This window comes from Phalangium opilio, unplaced genomic scaffold, assembly GCF_054372755.1.
Source record: "Phalangium opilio isolate 3A_F unplaced genomic scaffold, DU_Popi_V2 ptg000031l_1, whole genome shotgun sequence".
Classification (NCBI taxonomy): Eukaryota; Metazoa; Arthropoda; class Arachnida; order Opiliones; family Phalangiidae; genus Phalangium; species Phalangium opilio.
Genome location: NW_028324158.1, coordinates 2669648 through 2691362, shown reverse-complemented (window position 1 = coordinate 2691362; position 21715 = coordinate 2669648). Strand labels below are relative to the sequence as shown.

Sequence of the window (21715 nt, the reverse complement as noted above, 5' to 3'; positions counted from 1 at the left end):
TCATGTTATTAAACTATGAATATGCATGCGTCTGATAGAGGTGGGATTCGAAACCACGACTCCGAAGAGACTGGTACCTGAAACCATCGCCTTAGACCACTCGGCCACTCTACCTGAACAAACTTGTCAACTCAGACAAATAAGAAAGAGCTTCATGTTATTAAACTAACAAAATGCATGAGTCTGATAGAGGTGGGATTCGAACCCACGCCTTCGAAGAGACCGGTGCCTAAAACCAGCACCTTAGACCACACGGCCACTCTAACTGAACACACACGTCAACTAAGACAAATAAGCAAGAGCTTCATGTTATTAAACTAACAAAATGCATGAGTCTGATAGAGGTGGGATTCGAACCCACGCCTCCGAAGAGACTGGTGACTAAAACCACCGCCTTAGGCCACTCGGCCACTCTACCCGAAAATATAAGTAAACTCAGTCTATTCAGCAAAATCTTCATTTTACAATTCTTAAAAACACAACAGACTGATAGGGGTGAGATTCGAACCCACGCCTCCGAAGAGACAGGTACCTGAAACCAGCGCCTTAGACCACTCGGCCACTCTACCTGAAAACAAATTAAACTCAGACAAATAAGCAAGAGCTTCATGTTATTAAACTAAGAAAATGCATGAGTCTGATAGAGGTGGGATTCGAACCCACGCCTCCGAAGAGACTGGTGCCTTAAACCAGCGCCTTAGACCACTCGGCCACTCTACCTGGACAAACACTAGTCAACTAAGACAAATAAGCAAGAGCTTCATGTTATTAAACTAACAGAATGCATGAGTCTGATAGAGGTGGGATTCGAACCCACGCCTCCGAAGAGACTGGTGCCTAAAACCACCGCCTTAGGCCACTCGGCCACTCTACCCGAAAACATAAGTAAACTCAGTCTATTCAGCAAAATATTCATTTTACAATTCTTAAAAACACAACAGACTGATAGGGGTGAGATTCGAACCCACGCCTCCGGAGAGACAGGTACCTGAAACCAGCGCCTTAGACCACTCGGCCACTCTACCTGAAAACAAAAGTAAACTCAGACAAATAAGCAAGAGCTTCATGTTATTAAACTAAGAAAATGCATGAGTCTGATAGAGGTGCGATTCGAACCCACGCCTCCGAAGAGACTGGTGCCTTAAACCAGCGCCTTAGACCACTCGGCCACTCTACCTGGACAAACACTAGTCAACTAAGACAAATAAGCAAGAGCTTCATGTTATTAAACTAACAGAATGCATGAGTCTGATAGAGGTGGGATTCGAACCCACGCCTCCGAAGAGACTGGTGCCTAAAACCAGCGCCTTAGACCACTCGGCCACTCTACCTGAACACATTTGTCAACTCAGACAAATAAGCAAGAGCTTCATGTTATTAAACTAAGAAAATGCATGAGTCTGATAGAGGTGGGATTCGAACCCACGCCTCCGAAGAGACTGGTACCTGAAACCAGCACCTTAGACCACACGGCCACTCTACCTGAACACACACGTCAGCTCAGACAAATGAGCAAGAGCTTCATGTTATTAAACTATGAATATGCATGCGTCTGATAGAGGTGGGATTCGAAACCACGACTCCGAAGAGACTGGTACCTGAAACCATCGCCTTAGACCACTCGGCCACTCTACCTGAACAAACTTGTCAACTCAGACAAATAAGAAAGAGCTTCATGTTATTAAACTAACAAAATGCATGAGTCTGATAGAGGTGGGATTCGAACCCACGCCTTCGAAGAGACCGGTGCCTAAAACCAGCACCTTAGACCACACGGCCACTCTAACTGAACACACACGTCAACTAAGACAAATAAGCAAGAGCTTCATGTTATTAAACTAACAAAATGCATGAGTCTGATAGAGGTGGGATTCGAACCCACGCCTCCGAAGAGACTGGTGACTAAAACCACCGCCTTAGGCCACTCGGCCACTCTACCCGAAAATATAAGTAAACTCAGTCTATTCAGCAAAATCTTCATTTTACAATTCTTAAAAACACAACAGACTGATAGGGGTGAGATTCGAACCCACGCCTCCGAAGAGACAGGTACCTGAAACCAGCGCCTTAGACCACTCGGCCACTCTACCTGAAAACAAATTAAACTCAGACAAATAAGCAAGAGCTTCATGTTATTAAACTAAGAAAATGCATGAGTCTGATAGAGGTGGGATTCGAACCCACGCCTCCGAAGAGACTGGTGCCTTAAACCAGCGCCTTAGACCACTCGGCCACTCTACCTGGACAAACACTAGTCAACTAAGACAAATAAGCAAGAGCTTCATGTTATTAAACTAACAGAATGCATGAGTCTGATAGAGGTGGGATTCGAACCCACGCCTCCGAAGAGACTGGTGCCTAAAACCACCGCCTTAGGCCACTCGGCCACTCTACCCGAAAACATAAGTAAACTCAGTCTATTCAGCAAAATATTCATTTTACAATTCTTAAAAACACAACAGACTGATAGGGGTGAGATTCGAACCCACGCCTCCGGAGAGACAGGTACCTGAAACCAGCGCCTTAGACCACTCGGCCACTCTACCTGAAAACAAAAGTAAACTCAGACAAATAAGCAAGAGCTTCATGTTATTAAACTAAGAAAATGCATGAGTCTGATAGAGGTGGGATTCGAACCCACGCCTCCGAAGAGACTGGTGCCTTAAACCAGCGCCTTAGACCACTCGGCCACTCTACCTGGACAAACACTAGTCAACTAAGACAAATAAGCAAGAGCTTCATGTTATTAAACTAACAAAATGCATGAGTCTGATAGAGGTGGGATTCGAACCCACGCCTCCGAAGAGACTGGTGCCTAAAACCAGCGCCTTAGACCACTCGGCCACTCTACCTGAACACATTTGTCAACTCAGACAAATAAGCAAGAGCTTCATGTTATTAAACTAAGAAAATGCATGAGTCTGATAGAGGTGGGATTCGAACCCACGCCTCCGAAGAGACTGGTACCTGAAACCAGCGCCTTAGACCACTCGGCCACTCTACCTGAACACACTTGTCAACTCAGACAAATAAGCAAGAGCTTCATGTTATAATACTAACAAAATGCATGAGTCTGATAGAGGTGGGATTCGAACCCACGCCTTCGAAGAGACCGGTGCCTAAAACCAGCACCTTAGACCAATCGGCCACTCTACCCGAAAACATAGGTAAACTCAGTCTATTCAGCAAAATCTTCATTTTACAATTCTTAAAAACACAACAGACTGATAGGGGTGAGATTCGAACCCACGCCTCCGAAGAGACAGGTACCTGAAACCAGCGCCTTAGACCACTCGGCCACTCTACCTGAACACATTTGTCAACTCAGACAAATAAGCAAGAGCTTCATGTTATTAAACTAAGAAAATGCATGAGTCTGATAGAGGTGGGATTCGAACCCACGCCTCCGAAGAGACTGGTACCTGAAACCAGCGCCTTAGACCACTCGGCCACTCTACCTGAACACACTTGTCAACTCAGACAAATAAGCAAGAGCTTCATGTTATAATACTAACAAAATGCATGAGTCTGATAGAGGTGGGATTCGAACCCACGCCTTCGAAGAGACCGGTGCCTAAAACCAGCACCTTAGACCAATCGGCCACTCTACCCGAAAACATAGGTAAACTCAGTCTATTCAGCAAAATCTTCATTTTACAATTCTTAAAAACACAACAGACTGATAGGGGTGAGATTCGAACCCACGCCTCCGAAGAGACAGGTACCTGAAACCAGCGCCTTAGACCACTCGGCCACTCTACCTGAAAACAAATTAAACTCAGACAAATAAGCAAGAGCTTCATGTTATTAAACTAAGAAAATGCATGAGTCTGATAGAGGTGGGATTCGAACCCACGCCTCCGAAGAGACTGGTGCCTTAAACCAGCGCCTTAGACCACTCGGCCACTCTACCTGGACAAACACTAGTCAACTAAGACAAATAAGCAAGAGCTTCATGTTATTAAACTAACAGAATGCATGAGTCTGATAGAGGTGGGATTCGAACCCACGCCTCCGAAGAGACTGGTGCCTAAAACCAGCGCCTTAGACCACTCGGCCACTCTACCTGAACACATTTGTCAACTCAGACAAATAAGCAAGAGCTTCATGTTATTAAACTAAGAAAATGCATGAGTCTGATAGAGGTGGGATTCGAACCCACGCCTCCGAAGAGACTGGTACCTGAAACCAGCACCTTAGACCACACGGCCACTCTACCTGAACACACACGTCAGCTCAGACAAATGAGCAAGAGCTTCATGTTATTAAACTATGAATATGCATGCGTCTGATAGAGGTGGGATTCGAAACCACGACTCCGAAGAGACTGGTACCTGAAACCATCGCCTTAGACCACTCGGCCACTCTACCTGAACAAACTTGTCAACTCAGACAAATAAGAAAGAGCTTCATGTTATTAAACTAACAAAATGCATGAGTCTGATAGAGGTGGGATTCGAACCCACGCCTTCGAAGAGACCGGTGCCTAAAACCAGCACCTTAGACCACACGGCCACTCTAACTGAACACACACGTCAACTAAGACAAATAAGCAAGAGCTTCATGTTATTAAACTAACAAAATGCATGAGTCTGATAGAGGTGGGATTCGAACCCACGCCTCCGAAGAGACTGGTGACTAAAACCACCGCCTTAGGCCACTCGGCCACTCTACCCGAAAATATAAGTAAACTCAGTCTATTCAGCAAAATCTTCATTTTACAATTCTTAAAAACACAACAGACTGATAGGGGTGAGATTCGAACCCACGCCTCCGAAGAGACAGGTACCTGAAACCAGCGCCTTAGACCACTCGGCCACTCTACCTGAAAACAAATTAAACTCAGACAAATAAGCAAGAGCTTCATGTTATTAAACTAAGAAAATGCATGAGTCTGATAGAGGTGGGATTCGAACCCACGCCTCCGAAGAGACTGGTGCCTTAAACCAGCGCCTTAGACCACTCGGCCACTCTACCTGGACAAACACTAGTCAACTAAGACAAATAAGCAAGAGCTTCATGTTATTAAACTAACAGAATGCATGAGTCTGATAGAGGTGGGATTCGAACCCACGCCCCCGAAGAGACTGGTGCCTAAAACCAGCGCCTTAGACCACTCGGCCACTCTACCTGAACACATTTGTCAACTCAGACAAATAAGCAAGAGCTTCATGTTATTAAACTAAGAAAATGCATGAGTCTGATAGAGGTGGGATTCGAACCCACGCCTCCGAAGAGACTGGTACCTGAAACCAGCACCTTAGACCACACGGCCACTCTACCTGAACACACACGTCAGCTCAGACAAATGAGCAAGAGCTTCATGTTATTAAACTATGAATATGCATGCGTCTGATAGAGGTGGGATTCGAAACCACGACTCCGAAGAGACTGGTACCTGAAACCATCGCCTTAGACCACTCGGCCACTCTACCTGAACAAACTTGTCAACTCAGACAAATAAGAAAGAGCTTCATGTTATTAAACTAACAAAATGCATGAGTCTGATAGAGGTGGGATTCGAACCCACGCCTTCGAAGAGACCGGTGCCTAAAACCAGCACCTTAGACCACACGGCCACTCTAACTGAACACACACGTCAACTAAGACAAATAAGCAAGAGCTTCATGTTATTAAACTAACAAAATGCATGAGTCTGATAGAGGTGGGATTCGAACCCACGCCTCCGAAGAGACTGGTGACTAAAACCACCGCCTTAGTCCACTCGGCCACTCTACCCGAAAATATAAGTAAACTCAGTCTATTCAGCAAAATCTTCATTTTACAATTCTTAAAAACACAACAGACTGATAGGGGTGAGATTCGAACCCACGCCTCCGAAGAGACAGGTACCTGAAACCAGCGCCTTAGACCACTCGGCCACTCTACCTGAAAACAAAAGTAAACTCAGACAAATAAGCAAGAGCTTCATGTTATTAAACTAAGAAAATGCATGAGTCTGATAGAGGTGGGATTCGAACCCACGCCTCCGAAGAGACTGGTGCCTTAAACCAGCGCCTTAGACCACTCGGCCACTCTACCTGAAAACAAACGTAAACTCAGTCTATTAAGCAAAATCTTCACTTTAAAATTCTTAAAAACACAACAGACTGATAGAGGTGAGATTCGAAACCACGCCTCCTGAAACCAGCACCTTAGACCACTCGGCCACTCTACCTGAACACACACGTCATCTAAGACAAATAAGCAAGAGCTTCATGTTATTAAGCTAAGAAAATGCATGAGTCTGATAGAGGTGTGATTCGACCCCACGCCTCCGAAGAGACCGGTGCCTAAAACCAGCGCCTTAGACCACTTGGCCACTCTACCTGAAAACAAACGTAAACTCAGTCTATTAAGCAAAATCTTCACTTTAAAATTCTTAAAAACACAACAGACTGATAGAGGTGAGATTCGAAACCACGCCTCCGAAGGGACTGGTACCTGAAACCAGCACCTTAGACCACACGGCCATCTAACTGAACACACACGTCAGCTCAGACAAATGAGCAACAGCTTCATTTTATTAAACTATGAATATGCATGCGTCTGATAGAGGTGGGATTCGAACTCACGCCTCCGAAGAGACTGGTACCTGAAACCAGCGCCATAGACCACTGGGCCACTCTACCTGAACACACTTGTCAACTCAGACAAATAAGCAAGAGCTTCATGTTATTAAACTAACAAAATGCATGAGTCTGATAGAGGTGGGATTCGACCCAACGCCTCCGAAGAGACCGGTGCCTAAAACCAGCGCCTTAGACCACTCGGCCACTCTACCTGAAAAAAAATTACCTCAGTCTATTAAGCAAAATCTTCACTTTAAAATTCTTAAAAACACAACAGACTGATAGAGGTGAGATTCGAAACCACGCCTCCGAAGCGACTGGTACCTGAAACCAGCACCTTAGACCACACGGCCACTCTAACTGAACAACACGTCAACTAAGACAAATAAGCAAGAGCTTCATGTTATTAAACTAAGAAAATGCATGAGTCTGATAGAGGTGGGATTCGACCCAACGCCTCCGAAGAGACCGGTGCCTAAAACCAGCGCCTTAGACCACTCGGCCACTCTACCTGAAAACAAAAGTAAACTCAGTCTATTAAGCAAAATCTTCACTTTAAAATTCTTAAAAACACAACAGACTGATAGAGGTGAGATTCGAAACCACGCCTCCGAAGGGACTGGTACCTGAAACCAGCACCTTAGACCACACGGCCATCTAACTGAACACACTTGTCAACTCAGACAAATAAGCAACAGCTTCATGTTATTAAACTAACAAAATGCATGAGTCTGATAGAGGTGGGATTCGAACCCACGCCTTCGAAGAGACCGGTGCCTAAAACCAGCACCTTAGACCACACGGCCACTCTAACTGAACACACACTTCAGCTCAGACAAATGAGCAAGAGCTTCATGTTATTAAACTATGAATATGCATGCGTCTGATAGAGGTGGGATTCGAACCCACGCCTCCGAAGAGACTGGTACCTGAAACCAGCGTCTTAGACCACTCGGCCACTCTACCTGAACACACTTGTCAACTCAGACAAATAAGCAAGAGCTTCATGTTATTAAACTATCAAAATGCATGAGTCTGATAGAGGTGGGATTCGAACCCACGCCTTCGAAGAGACCGGTGACTAAAACCACCGCCTTAGGCCACTCGGCCACTCTACCCGAAAATATAAGTAAACTCAGTCTATTCAGCAAAATCTTCATTTTACAATTCTTAAAAACACAACAGACTGATAGGGGTGAGATTCGAACCCACGCCTCCGAAGAGACAGGTACCTGAAACCAGCGCCTTAGACCACTCGGCCACTCTACCTGAAAACAAAAGTAAACTCAGACAAATAAGCAAGAGCTTCATGTTATTAAACTAAGAAAATGCATGAGTCTGATAGAGGTGGGATTCGAACCCACGCCTCCGAAGAGACTGGTGCCTTAAACCAGCGCCTTAGACCACTCGGCCACTCTACCTGAACACACACGTCAACTAAGACAAATAAGCAAGAGCTTCATGTTATTAAACTAACAAAATGCGTGAGTCTGATAGAGGTGGGATTCGAACCCACGCCTTCGAAAAGACCGGTGCCTAAAACCAGCGCCTTAGACCACTCGGCCACTCTACCTGAAAACAAAAGTAAACTCAGTCTATTAAGTAGAATCTTCACTTTAAAATTCTTAAAAACACAACAGACTGATAGAGGTGAGATTCGAAACCACGCCTCCTGAAACCAGCACCTTAGACCACTCGGCCACTCTACCTGAACACACACGTCATCTAAGACAAATAAGCAAGAGCTTCATGTTATTAAGCTAAGAAAATGGATGAGTCTGATAGAGGTGTGATTCGACCCCACGCCTCCGAAGAGACCGGTGCCTAAAACCAGCGCCTTAGACCACTCGGCCACTCTACCTGAAAACAAACGTAAACTCAGTCTATTAAGCAAAATCTTCACTTTAAAATTCTTAAAAACACAACAGACTGATAGAGGTGAGATTCGAAACCACGCCTCCGAAGGGACTGGTACCTGAAACCAGCACCTTAGACCACACGGCCATCTAACTGAACACACACGTCAGCTCAGACAAATGAGCAACAGCTTCATGTTATTAAACTATGAATATGCATGCGTCTGATAGAGGTGGGATTCGAAGTCACGCCTCCGAAGAGACTGGTACCTGAAACCAGCGCCATAGACCACTGGGCCACTCTACCTGAACACACTTGTCAACTCAGACAAATAAGCAAGAGCTTCATGTTATTAAACTAACAAAATGCATGAGTCTGATAGAGGTGGGATTCGACCCAACGCCTCCGAAGAGACCGGTGCCTAAAACCAGCGCCTTAGACCACTCGGCCACTCTACCTGAAAAAAAACTTACCTCAGTCTATTAAGCAAAATCTTCACTTTAAAATTCTTAAAAACACAACAGACTGATAGAGGTGAGATTCGAAACCACGCCTCCGAAGCGACTGGTACCTGAAACCAGCACCTTAGACCACACGGCCACTCTAACTGAACAACACGTCAACTAAGACAAATAAGCAAGAGCTTCATGTTATTAAACTAAGAAAATGCATGAGTCTGATAGAGGTGGGATTCGACCCAACGCCTCCGAAGAGACCGGTGCCTAAAACCAGCGCCTTAGACCACTCGGCCACTCTACCTGAAAACAAAAGTAAACTCAGTCTATTAAGCAAAATCTTCACTTTAAAATTCTTAAAAACACAACAGACTGATAGAGGTGAGATTCGAAACCACGCCTCCGAAGGGACTGGTACCTGAAACCAGCACCTTAGACCACACGGCCATCTAACTGAACACACTTGTCAACTCAGACAATTAAGCAACAGCTTCATGTTATTAAACTAACAAAATGCATGAGTCTGATAGAGGTGGGATTCGAACCCACGCCTTCGAAGAGACCGGTGCCTAAAACCAGCACCTTAGACCACACGGCCACTCTAACTGAACACACACTTCAGCTCAGACAAATGAGCAAGAGCTTCATGTTATTAAACTATGAATATGCATGCGTCTGATAGAGGTGGGATTCGAACCCACGCCTCCGAAGAGACTGGTACCTGAAACCAGCGTCTTAGACCACTCGGCCACTCTACCTGAACATACTTGTCAACTCAGACAAATAAGCAAGAGCTTCATGTTATTAAACTAACAAAATGCATGAGTCTGATAGAGGTGGGATTCGAACCCACGCCTTCGAAGAGACCGGTGCCTAAAACCAGCACCTTAGACCACACGGCCACTCTAACTGAACACACACGTCAACTAAGACAAATAAGCAAGAGCTTCATGTTATTAAACTAACAGAATGCATGAGTCTGATAGAGGTGGGATTCGAACCCACGCCTCCGAAGAGACTGGTGCCTAAAACCAGCGCCTTAGACCAGTCGGCCACTCTACCTGAACACATTTGTCAACTCAGACAAATAAGCAAGAGCTTCATGTTATTAAACTAAGAAAATGCATGAGTCTGATAGAGGTGGGATTCGAACCCACGCCTCCGAAGAGACTGGTACCTGAAACCAGCACCTTAGACCACACGGCCACTCTACCTGAACACACACGTCAGCTCAGACAAATGAGCAAGAGCTTCATGTTATTAAACTATGAATATGCATGCGTCTGATAGAGGTGGGATTCGAAACCACGACTCCGAAGAGACTGGTACCTGAAACCATCGCCTTAGACCACTCGGCCACTCTACCTGAACAAACTTGTCAACTCAGACAAATAAGAAAGAGCTTCATGTTATTAAACTAACAAAATGCATGAGTCTGATAGAGGTGGGATTCGAACCCACGCCTTCGAAGAGACCGGTGCCTAAAACCAGCACCTTAGACCACACGGCCACTCTAACTGAACACACACGTCAACTAAGACAAATAAGCAAGAGCTTCATGTTATTAAACTAACAAAATGCATGAGTCTGATAGAGGTGGGATTCGAACCCACGCCTCCGAAGAGACTGGTGACTAAAACCACCGCCTTAGGCCACTCGGCCACTCTACCCGAAAATATAAGTAAACTCAGTCTATTCAGCAAAATCTTCATTTTACAATTCTTAAAAACACAACAGACTGATAGGGGTGAGATTCGAACCCACGCCTCCGAAGAGACAGGTACCTGAAACCAGCGCCTTAGACCACTCGGCCACTCTACCTGAAAACAAAAGTAAACTCAGACAAATAAGCAAGAGCTTCATGTTATTAAACTAAGAAAATGCATGAGTCTGATAGAGGTGGGATTCGAACCCACGCCTCCGAAAAGACCGGTGCCTAAAACCAGCGCCTTAGACCACTCGGCCACTCTACCTGAAAACAAACGTAAACTCAGTCTATTAAGCAAAATCTTCACTTTAAAATTCTTAAAAACACAACAGACTGATAGAGGTGAGATTCGAAACCACGCCTCCTGAAACCAGCACCTTAGACCACTCGGCCACTCTACCTGAACACACACGTCATCTAAGACAAATAAGCAAGAGCTTCATGTTATTAAGCTAAGAAAATGCATGAGTCTGATAGAGGTGTGATTCGACCCCACGCCTCCGAAGAGACCGGTGCCTAAAACCAGCGCCTTAGACCACTTGGCCACTCTACCTGAAAACAAACGTAAACTCAGTCTATTAAGCAAAATCTTCACTTTAAAATTCTTAAAAACACAACAGACTGATAGAGGTGAGATTCGAAACCACGCCTCCGAAGGGACTGGTACCTGAAACCAGCACCTTAGACCACACGGCCATCTAACTGAACACACACGTCAGCTCAGACAAATGAGCAACAGCTTCATGTTATTAAACTATGAATATGCATGCGTCTGATAGAGGTGGGATTCGAACTCACGCCTCCGAAGAGACTGGTACCTGAAACCAGCGCCATAGACCACTGGGCCACTCTACCTGAACACACTTGTCAACTCAGACAAATAAGCAAGAGCTTCATGTTATTAAACTAACAAAATGCATGAGTCTGATAGAGGTGGGATTCGACCCAACGCCTCCGAAGAGACCGGTGCCTAAAACCAGCGCCTTAGACCACTCGGCCACTCTACCTGAAAAAAAACTTACCTCAGTCTATTAAGCAAAATCTTCACTTTAAAATTCTTAAAAACACAACAGACTGATAGAGGTGAGATTCGAAACCACGCCTCCGAAGCGACTGGTACCTGAAACCAGCACCTTAGACCACACGGCCACTCTAACTGAACAACACGTCAACTAAGACAAATAAGCAAGAGCTTCATGTTATTAAACTAAGAAAATGCATGAGTCTGATAGAGGTGGGATTCGACCCAACGCCTCCGAAGAGACCGGTGCCTAAAACCAGCGCCTTAGACCACTCGGCCACTCTACCTGAAAACAAAAGTAAACTCAGTCTATTAAGCAAAATCTTCACTTTAAAATTCTTAAAAACACAACAGACTGATAGAGGTGAGATTCGAAACCACGCCTCCGAAGGGACTGGTACCTGAAACCAGCACCTTAGACCACACGGCCATCTAACTGAACACACTTGTCAACTCAGACAAATAAGCAACAGCTTCATGTTATTAAACTAACAAAATGCATGAGTCTGATAGAGGTGGGATTCGAACCCACGCCTTCGAAGAGACCGGTGCCTAAAACCAGCACCTTAGACCACACGGCCACTCTAACTGAACACACACTTCAGCTCAGACAAATGAGCAAGAGCTTCATGTTATTAAACTATGAATATGCATGCGTCTGATAGAGGTGGGATTCGAACCCACGCCTCCGAAGAGACTGGTACCTGAAACCAGCGTCTTAGACCACTCGGCCACTCTACCTGAACACACTTGTCAACTCAGACAAATAAGCAAGAGCTTCATGTTATTAAACTATCAAAATGCATGAGTCTGATAGAGGTGGGATTCGAACCCACGCCTTCGAAGAGACCGGTGCCTAAAACCAGCACCTTAGACCACACGGCCACTCTTACTGAACACACACGTCAACTAAGACAAATAAGCAAGAGCTTCATGTTATTAAACTAACAAAATGCATGAGTCTGATAGAGGTGGGATTCGAACCCACGCCTCCGAAGAGACTGGTGACTAAAACCACCGCCTTAGGCCACTCGGCCACTCTACCCGAAAATATAAGTAAACTCAGTCTCTTCAGCAAAATCTTCATTTTACAATTCTTAAAAACACAACAGACTGATAGGGGTGAGATTCGAACCCACGCCTCCGAAGAGACAGGTACCTGAAACCAGCGCCTTAGACCACTCGGCCACTCTACCTGAAAACAAAAGTAAACTCAGACAAATAAGCAAGAGCTTCATGTTATTAAACTAAGAAAATGCATGAGTCTGATAGAGGTGGGATTCGAACCCACGCCTCCGAAGAGACTGGTGCCTTAAACCAGCGCCTTAGACCACTCGGCCACTCTACCTGAACACACACGTCAACTAAGACAAATAAGCAAGAGCTTCATGTTATTAAACTAACAAAATGCGTGAGTCTGATAGAGGTGGGATTCGAACCCACGCCTTCGAAAAGACCGGTGCCTAAAACCAGCGCCTTAGACCACTCGGCCACTCTACCTGAAAACAAAAGTAAACTCAGTCTATTAAGTAGAATCTTCACTTTAAAATTCTTAAAAACACAACAGACTGATAGAGGTGAGATTCGAAACCACGCCTCCTGAAACCAGCACCTTAGACCACTCGGCCACTCTACCTGAACACACACGTCATCTAAGACAAATAAGCAAGAGCTTCATGTTATTAAGCTAAGAAAATGGATGAGTCTGATAGAGGTGTGATTCGACCCCACGCCTCCGAAGAGACCGGTGCCTAAAACCAGCGCCTTAGACCACTCGGCCACTCTACCTGAAAACAAACGTAAACTCAGTCTATTAAGCAAAATCTTCACTTTAAAATTCTTAAAAACACAACAGACTGATAGAGGTGAGATTCGAAACGACGCCTCCGAAGGGACTGGTACCTGAAACCAGCACCTTAGACCACACGGCCATCTAACTGAACACACACGTCAGCTCAGACAAATGAGCAACAGCTTCATGTTATTAAACTATGAATATGCATGCGTCTGATAGAGGTGGGATTCGAACTCACGCCTCCGAAGAGACTGGTACCTGAAACCAGCGCCATAGACCACTGGGCCACTCTACCTGAACACACTTGTCAACTCAGACAAATAAGCAAGAGCTTCATGTTATTAAACTAACAAAATGCATGAGTCTGATAGAGGTGGGATTCGACCCAACGCCTCCGAAGAGACCGGTGCCTAAAACCAGCGCCTTAAACCACTCGGCCACTCTACCTGAAAAAAAACTTACCTCAGTCTATTAAGCAAAATCTTCACTTTAAAATTCTTAAAAACACAACAGACTGATAGAGGTGAGATTCGAAACCACGCCTCCGAAGCGACTGGTACCTGAAACCAGCACCTTAGACCACACGGCCACTCTAACTGAACAACACGTCAACTAAGACAAATAAGCAAGAGCTTCATGTTATTAAACTAAGAAAATGCATGAGTCTGATAGAGGTGGGATTCGACCCAACGCCTCCGAAGAGACCGGTGCCTAAAACCAGCGCCTTAGACCACTCGGCCACTCTACCTGAAAACAAAAGTAAACTCAGTCTATTAAGCAAAATCTTCACTTTAAAATTCTTAAAAACACAACAGACTGATAGAGGTGAGATTCGAAACCACGCCTCCGAAGGGACTGGTACCTGAAACCAGCACCTTAGACCACACGGCCATCTAACTGAACACACTTGTCAACTCAGACAAATAAGCAACAGCTTCATGTTATTAAACTAACAAAATGCATGAGTCTGATAGAGGTGGGATTCGAACCCACGCCTTCGAAGAGACCGGTGCCTAAAACCAGCACCTTAGACCACACGGCCACTCTAACTGAACACACACTTCAGCTCAGACAAATGAGCAAGAGCTTCATGTTATTAAACTATCAAAATGCATGAGTCTGATAGAGGTGGGATTCGACCCAACGCCTCCGAAGAGACCGGTGCCTAAAACCAGCGCCTTAGACCACTCGGCCACTCTACCTGAAAACAAAAGTAAACTCAGTCTATTAAGCAAAATCTTCACTTTAAAATTCTTAAAAACACAACAGACTGATAGAGGTGAGATTCGAAACCACGCCTCCGAAGGGACTGGTACCTGAAACCAGCACCTTAGACCACACGGCCATCTAACTGAACACACTTGTCAACTCAGACAAATAAGCAACAGCTTCATGTTATTAAACTAACAAAATGCATGCGTCTGATAGAGGTGGGATTCGAACCCACGCCTCCGAAGAGACTGGTACCTGAAACCAGCGTCTTAGACCACTCGGCCACTCTACCTGAACATACTTGTCAACTCAGACAAATAAGCAAGAGCTTCATGTTATTAAACTATCAAAATGCATGAGTCTGATAGAGGTGGGATTCGAACCCACGCCTTCGAAGAGACCGGTGCCTAAAACCAGCACCTTAGACCACACGGCCACTCTTACTGAACACACACGTCAACTAAGACAAATAAGCAAGAGCTTCATGTTATTAAACTAACAAAATGCATGAGTCTGATAGAGGTGGGATTCGAACCCACGCCTCCGAAGAGACTGGTGCCTAAAACCACCGCCTTAGGCCACTCGGCCACTTTACCCGAAAACATAAGTAAACTCAGTCTATTAAGCAAAATCTTCACTTTAAAATTCTTAAAAACACAACAGGCTGATAGTGGTGAGATTCGAAACCACGCCTCCGAAGAGACTGGTACCTGAAACCAGCACCTTGGACCACACGGCCACTCTAACTGAACACACACGTCAACTAAGACAAATAAGCAAGAGCTTCATGTTATTAAACTATGAAAATGCTTGAATCTGATAGAGGTGGGATTCGAACCCACGCCTCCGAAGAGACTGGTACCTGAAACCAGCGCCTTAGACCACTCGGCCACTCTAACTGAACACACACGTCAGCTCAGACAAATGAGTAAGAGCTTCATGTTATTAAACTATGAAAATGCATGCGTCTGATAGAGGTGGGAATGGAACCCACGCCTCCGAGGAGACCGGTGCCTAAAACCAGCGCCTTAGACCACTCGGCCACTCTACCTGAAAACAAAAGTAAACTCAGTCTATTAAGCAAAATCTTCACTTTAAAATTCTTAAAAACACAACAGACTGATAGAGGTGAGATTCGAAACCACGCCTCCGAAGGGACTGGTACCTGAAACCAGCACCTTAGACCACACGGCCATCTAACTGAACACACTTGTCAACTCAGACAAATAAGCAACAGCTTCATGTTATTAAACTAACAAAATGCATGAGTCTGATAGAGGTGGGATTCGAACCCACGCCTTCGAAGAGACCGGTGCCTAAAACCAGCACCTTAGACCACACGGCCACTCTAACTGAACACACACTTCAGCTCAGACAAATGAGCAAGAGCTTCATGTTATTAAACTATGAATATGCATGCGTCTGATAGAGGTGGGATTCGAACCCACGCCTCCGAAGAGACTGGTACCTGAAACCAGCGTCTTAGACCACTCGGCCACTCTACCTGAACATACTTGTCAACTCAGACAAATAAGCAAGAGCTTCATGTTATTAAACTATCAAAATGCATGAGTCTGATAGAGGTGGGATTCGAACCCACGCCTTCGAAGAGACCGGTGCCTAAAACCAGCACCTTAGACCACACGGCCACTCTTACTGAACACACACGTCAACTAAGACAAATAAGCAAGAGCTTCATGTTATTAAACTAACAAAATGCATGAGTCTGATAGAGGTGGGATTCGAACCCACGCCTCCGAAGAGACTGGTGCCTAAAACCACCGCCTTAGGCCACTCGGCCACTTTACCCGAAAACATAAGTAAACTCAGTCTATTAAGCAAAATCTTCACTTTAAAATTCTTAAAAACACAACAGGCTGATAGTGGTGAGATTCGAAACCACGCCTCCGAAGAGACTGGTACCTGAAACCAGCACCTTGGACCACACGGCCACTCTAACTGAACACACACGTCAACTAAGACAAATAAGCAAGAGCTTCATGTTATTAAACTATGAAAATGCTTGAATCTGATAGAGGTGGGATTCGAACCCACGCCTCCGAAGAGACTGGTACCTGAAACCAGCGCCTTAGACCACTCGGCCACTCTAACTGAACACACACGTCAGCTCAGACAAATGAGTAAGAGCTTCATGTTATTAAACTATGAAAATGCATGCGTCTGATAGAGGTGGGAATGGAACCCACGCCTCCGAGGAGACTGGTACCTGAAACCAGCGCCTTAGACCACTCGGCCACTCTACCTGGACAAACACTCGTCAACTAAGACAAATAAGCAAGAGCTTCATGTTATTAAACTAACAAAATGCATGAGTCTGATAGAGGTGGGATTCGAACTCACGCCTCCGAAGAGACTGGTGCCTAAAACCAGCGCCTTAGACCACTCGGCCACTCTACCTGAGCACATTTGTGAACTCAGACAAATAAGCAAGAGCTTCATGTTATTAACCTAAGAAAATGCATGAGTCTGATAGAGGTGGGATTCGAACTCGCGCCTCCGAAGAGACTGGTGACTTAAGCCAGCACCTTAGACCACTCGGCCACTCTACCTGATCACACTTGTCAACTCAGACAAATAAGCAAGAGCTTCATTTTATTAAACTAAGAAAATTCATGAGTCTGATAGAGGTGGGATTCGAACCCACGCCTCCGAAGAGACTGATGCCTTAAACCAGCGCCTTAGACCACTCGGCCACTCTACCTGAACACACACGTCAACTAAGACAAATAAGCAAGAACTTCATGTTATTAAACTAACAAAATGCGTGAGTCTGATAGAGGTGGGATTCGAACCCACGCCTTCTCAAAGACCGGTGCCTAAAACCAGCGCCTTAGACCACTCGGCCACTCAACCTGAAAACAAAAGTAAACTCAGTCTATAAAGCAGAATCTTCACTTTAAAATTCTTAAAAACACAACGGACTGATAGAGGTGAGATTCGAAACCATGCCTCCTGAAACCAGCACCTTAGACCACACGGCCACTCTAACTGAACACACACGTCAGCTCAGACAAATGAGCAAGAGCTTCATGTTATTAAACTATGAAAATGCATGAGTCTGATAGAGGTGGGATTCGACCCCACGCCTCCGAAGAGACCGGTGCCTAAAACCAGCGCCTTAGACCACTCGGCCACTCTACCTGAAAACAAAAGTAAACTCAGTCTATTAAGTAGAATCTTCACTTTAAAATTCTTAAAAACACAACAGACTGATAGAGGTGAGATTCGAAACCACGCCTCCTGAAACCAGCACCTTAGACCACTCGGCCACTCTACCTGAACACACACGTCATCTAAGACAAATAAGCAAGAGCTTCATGTTATTAAGCTAAGAAAATGGATGAGTCTGATAGAGGTGTGATTCGACCCCACGCCTCCGAAGAGACCGGTGCCTAAAACCAGCGCCTTAGACCACTCGGCCACTCTACCTGAAAACAAACGTAAACTCAGTCTATTAAGCAAAATCTTCACTTTAAAATTCTTAAAAACACAACAGACTGATAGAGGTGAGATTCGAAACGACGCCTCCGAAGGGACTGGTACCTGAAACCAGCACCTTAGACCACACGGCCATCTAACTGAACACACACGTCAGCTCAGACAAATGAGCAACAGCTTCATGTTATTAAACTATGAATATGCATGCGTCTGATAGAGGTGGGATTCGAACTCACGCCTCCGAAGAGACTGGTACCTGAAACCAGCGCCATAGACCACTGGGCCACTCTACCTGAACACACTTGTCAACTCAGACAAATAAGCAAGAGCTTCATGTTATTAAACTAACAAAATGCATGAGTCTGATAGAGGTGGGATTCGACCCAACGCCTCCGAAGAGACCGGTGCCTAAAACCAGCGCCTTAAACCACTCGGCCACTCTACCTGAAAAAAAACTTACCTCAGTCTATTAAGCAAAATCTTCACTTTAAAATTCTTAAAAACACAACAGACTGATAGAGGTGAGATTCGAAACCACGCCTCCGAAGCGACTGGTACCTGAAACCAGCACCTTAGACCACACGGCCACTCTAACTGAACAACACGTCAACTAAGACAAATAAGCAAGAGCTTCATGTTATTAAACTAAGAAAATGCATGAGTCTGATAGAGGTGGGATTCGACCCAACGCCTCCGAAGAGACCGGTGCCTAAAACCAGCGCCTTAGACCACTCGGCCACTCTACCTGAAAACAAAAGTAAACTCAGTCTATTAAGCAAAATCTTCACTTTAAAATTCTTAAAAACACAACAGACTGATAGAGGTGAGATTCGAAACCACGCCTCCGAAGGGACTGGTACCTGAAACCAGCACCTTAGACCACACGGCCATCTAACTGAACACACTTGTCAACTCAGACAAATAAGCAACAGCTTCATGTTATTAAACTAACAAAATGCATGAGTCTGATAGAGGTGGGATTCGAACCCACGCCTTCGAAGAGACCGGTGCCTAAAACCAGCACCTTAGACCACACGGCCACTCTAACTGAACACACACTTCAGCTCAGACAAATGAGCAAGAGCTTCATGTTATTAAACTATGAATATGCATGCGTCTGATAGAGGTGGGATTCGAACCCACGCCTCCGAAGAGACTGGTACCTGAAACCAGCGTCTTAGACCACTCGGCCACTCTACCTGAACATACTTGTCAACTCAGACAAATAAGCAAGAGCTTCATGTTATTAAACTATCAAAATGCATGAGTCTGATAGAGGTGGGATTCGAACCCACGCCTTCGAAGAGACCGGTGCCTAAAACCAGCACCTTAGACCACACGGCCACTCTTACTGAACACACACGTCAACTAAGACAAATAAGCAAGAGCTTCATGTTATTAAACTAACAAAATGCATGAGTCTGATAGAGGTGGGATTCGAACCCACGCCTCCGAAGAGACTGGTGCCTAAAACCACCGCCTTAGGCCACTCGGCCACTTTACCCGAAAACATAAGTAAACTCAGTCTATTAAGCAAAGTCTTCACTTTAAAATTCTTAAAAACACAACAGGCTGATAGTGGTGAGATTCGAAACCACGCCTCCGAAGAGACTGGTACCTGAAACCAGCACCTTGGACCACACGGCCACTCTAACTGAACACACACGTCAACTAAGACAAATAAGCAAGAGCTTCATGTTATTAAACTATGAAAATGCTTGAATCTGATAGAGGTGGGATTCGAACCCACGCCTCCGAAGAGACTGGTACCTGAAACCAGCGCCTTAGACCACTCGGCCACTCTAACTGAACACACACGTCAGCTCAGACAAATGAGTAAGAGCTTCATGTTATTAAACTATGAAAATGCATGCGTCTGATAGAGGTGGGAATGGAACCCACGCCTCCGAGGAGACTGGTACCTGAAACCAGCGCCTTAGACCACTCGGCCACTCTACCTGGACAAACACTCGTCAACTAAGACAAATAAGCAAGAGCTTCATGTTATTAAACTAACAAAATGCATGAGTCTGATAGAGGTGGGATTCGAACTCACGCCTCCGAAGAGACTGGTGCCTAAAACCAGCGCCTTAGACCACTCGGCCACTCTACCTGAGCACATTTGTGAACTCAGACAAATAAGCAAGAGCTTCATGTTATTAACCTAAGAAAATGCATGAGTCTGATAGAGGTGGGATTCGAACTCGCGCCTCCGAAGAGACTGGTGACTTAAGCCAGCACCTTAGACCACTCGGCCACTCTACCTGATCACACTTGTCAACTCAGACAAATAAGCAAGAGCTTCATTTTATTAAACTAAGAAAATTCATGAGTCTGATAGAGGTGGGATTCGAACCCACGCCTCCGAAGAGACTGATGCCTTAAACCAGCGCCTTAGACCACTCGGCCACTCTACCTGAACACACACGTCAACTAAGACAAATAAGCAAGAACTTCATGTTATTAAACTAACAAAATGCGTGAGTCTGATAGAGGTGGGATTCGAACCCACGCCTTCTCAAAGACCGGTGCCTAAAACCAGCGCCTTAGACCACTCGGCCACTCAACCTGAAAACAAAAGTAAACTCAGTCTATAAAGCAGAATCTTCACTTTAAAATTCTTAAAAACACAACGGACTGATAGAGGTGAGATTCGAAACCATGCCTCCTGAAACCAGCACCTTAGACCACACGGCCACTCTAACTGAACACACACGTCAGCTCAGACAAATGAGCAAGAGCTTCATGTTATTAAACTATGAAAATGCATGAGTCTGATAGAGGTGGGATTCGACCCCACGCCTCCGAAGAGACCGGTGCCTAAAACCAGCGCCTTAGACCACTCGGCCACTCTACCTGAAAAAAAACTTACCTCAGTCTATTAAGCAAAATCTTCACTTTAAAATTCTTAAAAACACAACAGACTGATAGAGGTGAGATTCGAAACCACGCCTCCGAAGGGACTGGTACCTGAAACCAGCACCTTAGACCACACGGCCACTCTAACTGAACAACACGTCAACTAAGACAAATAAGCAAGAGCTTCATGTTATTAAACTAAGAAAATGCATGAGTCTGATAGAGGTGGGATTCGACCCAACGCCTCCGAAGAGACCGGTGCCTAAAACCAGCGCCTTAGACCACTCGGCCTTTCTACCTGAAAACAAAAGTAAACTCAGTCTATTAAGCAAAATCTTCACTTTAAAATTCTTAAAAACACAACAGACTGATAGAGGTGAGATTCCAAACCACGCCTCCGAAGGGACTGGTACCTGAAACCAGCACCTTAGACCACACGGCCATCTAACTGAACACACTTGTCAACTCAGACAAATAAGCAACAGCTTCATGTTATTAAACTAACAAAATGCATGAGTCTGATAGAGGTGGGATTCGAACCCACGCCTCCGAAGAGACCGGTGCCTAAAACCAGCACCTTAGACCACACGGCCACTCTAACTGTACACACACTTCAGCTCAGACAAATGAGCAAGAGCTTCATGTTATTAAACTATGAATATGCATGCGTCTGATAGAGGTGGGATTCGAACCCACGCCTCCGAAGAAACTGATGCCTTAAACCAGCGCCTTAGACCACTCGGCCACTCTACCTGAACACACACGTCAACTAAGACA

General features: G+C 45.2%; 60 non-coding genes across 60 annotated transcripts; all 60 read right to left on the bottom strand.

Annotated features, from left to right (window-relative positions):
- Positions 1-32: 32 nt before the first annotated feature.
- Positions 33-114, bottom strand: TRNAL-CAG (transfer RNA leucine (anticodon CAG)). The gene has a single exon. It is a non-coding gene; the product is annotated as a tRNA-Leu (tRNA).
- A 524-nt stretch (positions 115-638) lies between these two features.
- TRNAL-AAG (transfer RNA leucine (anticodon AAG)) lies at positions 639-720 on the bottom strand. Its single transcript has one exon. It is a non-coding gene; the product is annotated as a tRNA-Leu (tRNA).
- Positions 721-792: 72 nt separating this feature from the next.
- On the bottom strand, positions 793-874 carry TRNAL-UAG (transfer RNA leucine (anticodon UAG)). The gene has a single exon. It is a non-coding gene; the product is annotated as a tRNA-Leu (tRNA).
- A 221-nt stretch (positions 875-1095) lies between these two features.
- TRNAL-AAG (transfer RNA leucine (anticodon AAG)) lies at positions 1096-1177 on the bottom strand. The gene has a single exon. It is a non-coding gene; the product is annotated as a tRNA-Leu (tRNA).
- Positions 1178-1249: 72 nt separating this feature from the next.
- TRNAL-UAG (transfer RNA leucine (anticodon UAG)) lies at positions 1250-1331 on the bottom strand. Its single transcript has one exon. It is a non-coding gene; the product is annotated as a tRNA-Leu (tRNA).
- Positions 1332-1401: 70 nt separating this feature from the next.
- TRNAL-CAG (transfer RNA leucine (anticodon CAG)) lies at positions 1402-1483 on the bottom strand. Its single transcript has one exon. It is a non-coding gene; the product is annotated as a tRNA-Leu (tRNA).
- A 70-nt stretch (positions 1484-1553) lies between these two features.
- TRNAL-CAG (transfer RNA leucine (anticodon CAG)) lies at positions 1554-1635 on the bottom strand. Its single transcript has one exon. It is a non-coding gene; the product is annotated as a tRNA-Leu (tRNA).
- A 524-nt stretch (positions 1636-2159) lies between these two features.
- Positions 2160-2241, bottom strand: TRNAL-AAG (transfer RNA leucine (anticodon AAG)). Its single transcript has one exon. It is a non-coding gene; the product is annotated as a tRNA-Leu (tRNA).
- A 72-nt stretch (positions 2242-2313) lies between these two features.
- Positions 2314-2395, bottom strand: TRNAL-UAG (transfer RNA leucine (anticodon UAG)). Its single transcript has one exon. It is a non-coding gene; the product is annotated as a tRNA-Leu (tRNA).
- A 221-nt stretch (positions 2396-2616) lies between these two features.
- TRNAL-AAG (transfer RNA leucine (anticodon AAG)) lies at positions 2617-2698 on the bottom strand. The gene has a single exon. It is a non-coding gene; the product is annotated as a tRNA-Leu (tRNA).
- Positions 2699-2770: 72 nt separating this feature from the next.
- On the bottom strand, positions 2771-2852 carry TRNAL-UAG (transfer RNA leucine (anticodon UAG)). The gene has a single exon. It is a non-coding gene; the product is annotated as a tRNA-Leu (tRNA).
- A 70-nt stretch (positions 2853-2922) lies between these two features.
- On the bottom strand, positions 2923-3004 carry TRNAL-CAG (transfer RNA leucine (anticodon CAG)). Its single transcript has one exon. It is a non-coding gene; the product is annotated as a tRNA-Leu (tRNA).
- Positions 3005-3074: 70 nt separating this feature from the next.
- On the bottom strand, positions 3075-3156 carry TRNAL-UAG (transfer RNA leucine (anticodon UAG)). Its single transcript has one exon. It is a non-coding gene; the product is annotated as a tRNA-Leu (tRNA).
- A 221-nt stretch (positions 3157-3377) lies between these two features.
- Positions 3378-3459, bottom strand: TRNAL-CAG (transfer RNA leucine (anticodon CAG)). The gene has a single exon. It is a non-coding gene; the product is annotated as a tRNA-Leu (tRNA).
- A 70-nt stretch (positions 3460-3529) lies between these two features.
- On the bottom strand, positions 3530-3611 carry TRNAL-UAG (transfer RNA leucine (anticodon UAG)). The gene has a single exon. It is a non-coding gene; the product is annotated as a tRNA-Leu (tRNA).
- A 220-nt stretch (positions 3612-3831) lies between these two features.
- TRNAL-AAG (transfer RNA leucine (anticodon AAG)) lies at positions 3832-3913 on the bottom strand. Its single transcript has one exon. It is a non-coding gene; the product is annotated as a tRNA-Leu (tRNA).
- A 72-nt stretch (positions 3914-3985) lies between these two features.
- TRNAL-UAG (transfer RNA leucine (anticodon UAG)) lies at positions 3986-4067 on the bottom strand. Its single transcript has one exon. It is a non-coding gene; the product is annotated as a tRNA-Leu (tRNA).
- A 70-nt stretch (positions 4068-4137) lies between these two features.
- On the bottom strand, positions 4138-4219 carry TRNAL-CAG (transfer RNA leucine (anticodon CAG)). The gene has a single exon. It is a non-coding gene; the product is annotated as a tRNA-Leu (tRNA).
- A 70-nt stretch (positions 4220-4289) lies between these two features.
- On the bottom strand, positions 4290-4371 carry TRNAL-CAG (transfer RNA leucine (anticodon CAG)). Its single transcript has one exon. It is a non-coding gene; the product is annotated as a tRNA-Leu (tRNA).
- Positions 4372-4895: 524 nt separating this feature from the next.
- Positions 4896-4977, bottom strand: TRNAL-AAG (transfer RNA leucine (anticodon AAG)). Its single transcript has one exon. It is a non-coding gene; the product is annotated as a tRNA-Leu (tRNA).
- Positions 4978-5049: 72 nt separating this feature from the next.
- TRNAL-UAG (transfer RNA leucine (anticodon UAG)) lies at positions 5050-5131 on the bottom strand. The gene has a single exon. It is a non-coding gene; the product is annotated as a tRNA-Leu (tRNA).
- Positions 5132-5201: 70 nt separating this feature from the next.
- On the bottom strand, positions 5202-5283 carry TRNAL-CAG (transfer RNA leucine (anticodon CAG)). Its single transcript has one exon. It is a non-coding gene; the product is annotated as a tRNA-Leu (tRNA).
- A 70-nt stretch (positions 5284-5353) lies between these two features.
- TRNAL-CAG (transfer RNA leucine (anticodon CAG)) lies at positions 5354-5435 on the bottom strand. The gene has a single exon. It is a non-coding gene; the product is annotated as a tRNA-Leu (tRNA).
- A 525-nt stretch (positions 5436-5960) lies between these two features.
- On the bottom strand, positions 5961-6042 carry TRNAL-AAG (transfer RNA leucine (anticodon AAG)). Its single transcript has one exon. It is a non-coding gene; the product is annotated as a tRNA-Leu (tRNA).
- A 508-nt stretch (positions 6043-6550) lies between these two features.
- TRNAL-CAG (transfer RNA leucine (anticodon CAG)) lies at positions 6551-6632 on the bottom strand. Its single transcript has one exon. It is a non-coding gene; the product is annotated as a tRNA-Leu (tRNA).
- Positions 6633-7456: 824 nt separating this feature from the next.
- TRNAL-CAG (transfer RNA leucine (anticodon CAG)) lies at positions 7457-7538 on the bottom strand. Its single transcript has one exon. It is a non-coding gene; the product is annotated as a tRNA-Leu (tRNA).
- Positions 7539-7911: 373 nt separating this feature from the next.
- On the bottom strand, positions 7912-7993 carry TRNAL-AAG (transfer RNA leucine (anticodon AAG)). The gene has a single exon. It is a non-coding gene; the product is annotated as a tRNA-Leu (tRNA).
- Positions 7994-8063: 70 nt separating this feature from the next.
- Positions 8064-8145, bottom strand: TRNAL-UAG (transfer RNA leucine (anticodon UAG)). The gene has a single exon. It is a non-coding gene; the product is annotated as a tRNA-Leu (tRNA).
- A 1415-nt stretch (positions 8146-9560) lies between these two features.
- TRNAL-CAG (transfer RNA leucine (anticodon CAG)) lies at positions 9561-9642 on the bottom strand. Its single transcript has one exon. It is a non-coding gene; the product is annotated as a tRNA-Leu (tRNA).
- Positions 9643-9864: 222 nt separating this feature from the next.
- On the bottom strand, positions 9865-9946 carry TRNAL-UAG (transfer RNA leucine (anticodon UAG)). Its single transcript has one exon. It is a non-coding gene; the product is annotated as a tRNA-Leu (tRNA).
- A 70-nt stretch (positions 9947-10016) lies between these two features.
- On the bottom strand, positions 10017-10098 carry TRNAL-CAG (transfer RNA leucine (anticodon CAG)). The gene has a single exon. It is a non-coding gene; the product is annotated as a tRNA-Leu (tRNA).
- Positions 10099-10168: 70 nt separating this feature from the next.
- Positions 10169-10250, bottom strand: TRNAL-CAG (transfer RNA leucine (anticodon CAG)). The gene has a single exon. It is a non-coding gene; the product is annotated as a tRNA-Leu (tRNA).
- A 525-nt stretch (positions 10251-10775) lies between these two features.
- On the bottom strand, positions 10776-10857 carry TRNAL-UAG (transfer RNA leucine (anticodon UAG)). Its single transcript has one exon. It is a non-coding gene; the product is annotated as a tRNA-Leu (tRNA).
- A 508-nt stretch (positions 10858-11365) lies between these two features.
- TRNAL-CAG (transfer RNA leucine (anticodon CAG)) lies at positions 11366-11447 on the bottom strand. Its single transcript has one exon. It is a non-coding gene; the product is annotated as a tRNA-Leu (tRNA).
- Positions 11448-12272: 825 nt separating this feature from the next.
- TRNAL-CAG (transfer RNA leucine (anticodon CAG)) lies at positions 12273-12354 on the bottom strand. Its single transcript has one exon. It is a non-coding gene; the product is annotated as a tRNA-Leu (tRNA).
- A 525-nt stretch (positions 12355-12879) lies between these two features.
- On the bottom strand, positions 12880-12961 carry TRNAL-AAG (transfer RNA leucine (anticodon AAG)). The gene has a single exon. It is a non-coding gene; the product is annotated as a tRNA-Leu (tRNA).
- A 70-nt stretch (positions 12962-13031) lies between these two features.
- On the bottom strand, positions 13032-13113 carry TRNAL-UAG (transfer RNA leucine (anticodon UAG)). Its single transcript has one exon. It is a non-coding gene; the product is annotated as a tRNA-Leu (tRNA).
- A 508-nt stretch (positions 13114-13621) lies between these two features.
- On the bottom strand, positions 13622-13703 carry TRNAL-CAG (transfer RNA leucine (anticodon CAG)). Its single transcript has one exon. It is a non-coding gene; the product is annotated as a tRNA-Leu (tRNA).
- A 1127-nt stretch (positions 13704-14830) lies between these two features.
- On the bottom strand, positions 14831-14912 carry TRNAL-CAG (transfer RNA leucine (anticodon CAG)). The gene has a single exon. It is a non-coding gene; the product is annotated as a tRNA-Leu (tRNA).
- Positions 14913-15134: 222 nt separating this feature from the next.
- Positions 15135-15216, bottom strand: TRNAL-UAG (transfer RNA leucine (anticodon UAG)). Its single transcript has one exon. It is a non-coding gene; the product is annotated as a tRNA-Leu (tRNA).
- Positions 15217-15437: 221 nt separating this feature from the next.
- On the bottom strand, positions 15438-15519 carry TRNAL-CAG (transfer RNA leucine (anticodon CAG)). Its single transcript has one exon. It is a non-coding gene; the product is annotated as a tRNA-Leu (tRNA).
- A 70-nt stretch (positions 15520-15589) lies between these two features.
- TRNAL-UAG (transfer RNA leucine (anticodon UAG)) lies at positions 15590-15671 on the bottom strand. Its single transcript has one exon. It is a non-coding gene; the product is annotated as a tRNA-Leu (tRNA).
- A 372-nt stretch (positions 15672-16043) lies between these two features.
- Positions 16044-16125, bottom strand: TRNAL-CAG (transfer RNA leucine (anticodon CAG)). The gene has a single exon. It is a non-coding gene; the product is annotated as a tRNA-Leu (tRNA).
- Positions 16126-16347: 222 nt separating this feature from the next.
- TRNAL-UAG (transfer RNA leucine (anticodon UAG)) lies at positions 16348-16429 on the bottom strand. Its single transcript has one exon. It is a non-coding gene; the product is annotated as a tRNA-Leu (tRNA).
- A 221-nt stretch (positions 16430-16650) lies between these two features.
- On the bottom strand, positions 16651-16732 carry TRNAL-CAG (transfer RNA leucine (anticodon CAG)). Its single transcript has one exon. It is a non-coding gene; the product is annotated as a tRNA-Leu (tRNA).
- Positions 16733-16802: 70 nt separating this feature from the next.
- On the bottom strand, positions 16803-16884 carry TRNAL-CAG (transfer RNA leucine (anticodon CAG)). Its single transcript has one exon. It is a non-coding gene; the product is annotated as a tRNA-Leu (tRNA).
- A 72-nt stretch (positions 16885-16956) lies between these two features.
- Positions 16957-17038, bottom strand: TRNAL-UAG (transfer RNA leucine (anticodon UAG)). The gene has a single exon. It is a non-coding gene; the product is annotated as a tRNA-Leu (tRNA).
- A 222-nt stretch (positions 17039-17260) lies between these two features.
- On the bottom strand, positions 17261-17342 carry TRNAL-AAG (transfer RNA leucine (anticodon AAG)). Its single transcript has one exon. It is a non-coding gene; the product is annotated as a tRNA-Leu (tRNA).
- A 70-nt stretch (positions 17343-17412) lies between these two features.
- Positions 17413-17494, bottom strand: TRNAL-UAG (transfer RNA leucine (anticodon UAG)). Its single transcript has one exon. It is a non-coding gene; the product is annotated as a tRNA-Leu (tRNA).
- Positions 17495-17700: 206 nt separating this feature from the next.
- Positions 17701-17782, bottom strand: TRNAL-UAG (transfer RNA leucine (anticodon UAG)). The gene has a single exon. It is a non-coding gene; the product is annotated as a tRNA-Leu (tRNA).
- A 508-nt stretch (positions 17783-18290) lies between these two features.
- TRNAL-CAG (transfer RNA leucine (anticodon CAG)) lies at positions 18291-18372 on the bottom strand. Its single transcript has one exon. It is a non-coding gene; the product is annotated as a tRNA-Leu (tRNA).
- Positions 18373-19197: 825 nt separating this feature from the next.
- TRNAL-CAG (transfer RNA leucine (anticodon CAG)) lies at positions 19198-19279 on the bottom strand. Its single transcript has one exon. It is a non-coding gene; the product is annotated as a tRNA-Leu (tRNA).
- Positions 19280-19501: 222 nt separating this feature from the next.
- On the bottom strand, positions 19502-19583 carry TRNAL-UAG (transfer RNA leucine (anticodon UAG)). The gene has a single exon. It is a non-coding gene; the product is annotated as a tRNA-Leu (tRNA).
- Positions 19584-19804: 221 nt separating this feature from the next.
- Positions 19805-19886, bottom strand: TRNAL-CAG (transfer RNA leucine (anticodon CAG)). Its single transcript has one exon. It is a non-coding gene; the product is annotated as a tRNA-Leu (tRNA).
- Positions 19887-19956: 70 nt separating this feature from the next.
- TRNAL-CAG (transfer RNA leucine (anticodon CAG)) lies at positions 19957-20038 on the bottom strand. Its single transcript has one exon. It is a non-coding gene; the product is annotated as a tRNA-Leu (tRNA).
- A 72-nt stretch (positions 20039-20110) lies between these two features.
- On the bottom strand, positions 20111-20192 carry TRNAL-UAG (transfer RNA leucine (anticodon UAG)). The gene has a single exon. It is a non-coding gene; the product is annotated as a tRNA-Leu (tRNA).
- A 222-nt stretch (positions 20193-20414) lies between these two features.
- TRNAL-AAG (transfer RNA leucine (anticodon AAG)) lies at positions 20415-20496 on the bottom strand. Its single transcript has one exon. It is a non-coding gene; the product is annotated as a tRNA-Leu (tRNA).
- Positions 20497-20566: 70 nt separating this feature from the next.
- Positions 20567-20648, bottom strand: TRNAL-UAG (transfer RNA leucine (anticodon UAG)). The gene has a single exon. It is a non-coding gene; the product is annotated as a tRNA-Leu (tRNA).
- Positions 20649-20854: 206 nt separating this feature from the next.
- On the bottom strand, positions 20855-20936 carry TRNAL-UAG (transfer RNA leucine (anticodon UAG)). The gene has a single exon. It is a non-coding gene; the product is annotated as a tRNA-Leu (tRNA).
- A 673-nt stretch (positions 20937-21609) lies between these two features.
- TRNAL-AAG (transfer RNA leucine (anticodon AAG)) lies at positions 21610-21691 on the bottom strand. The gene has a single exon. It is a non-coding gene; the product is annotated as a tRNA-Leu (tRNA).
- Positions 21692-21715: the final 24 nt, after the last annotated feature.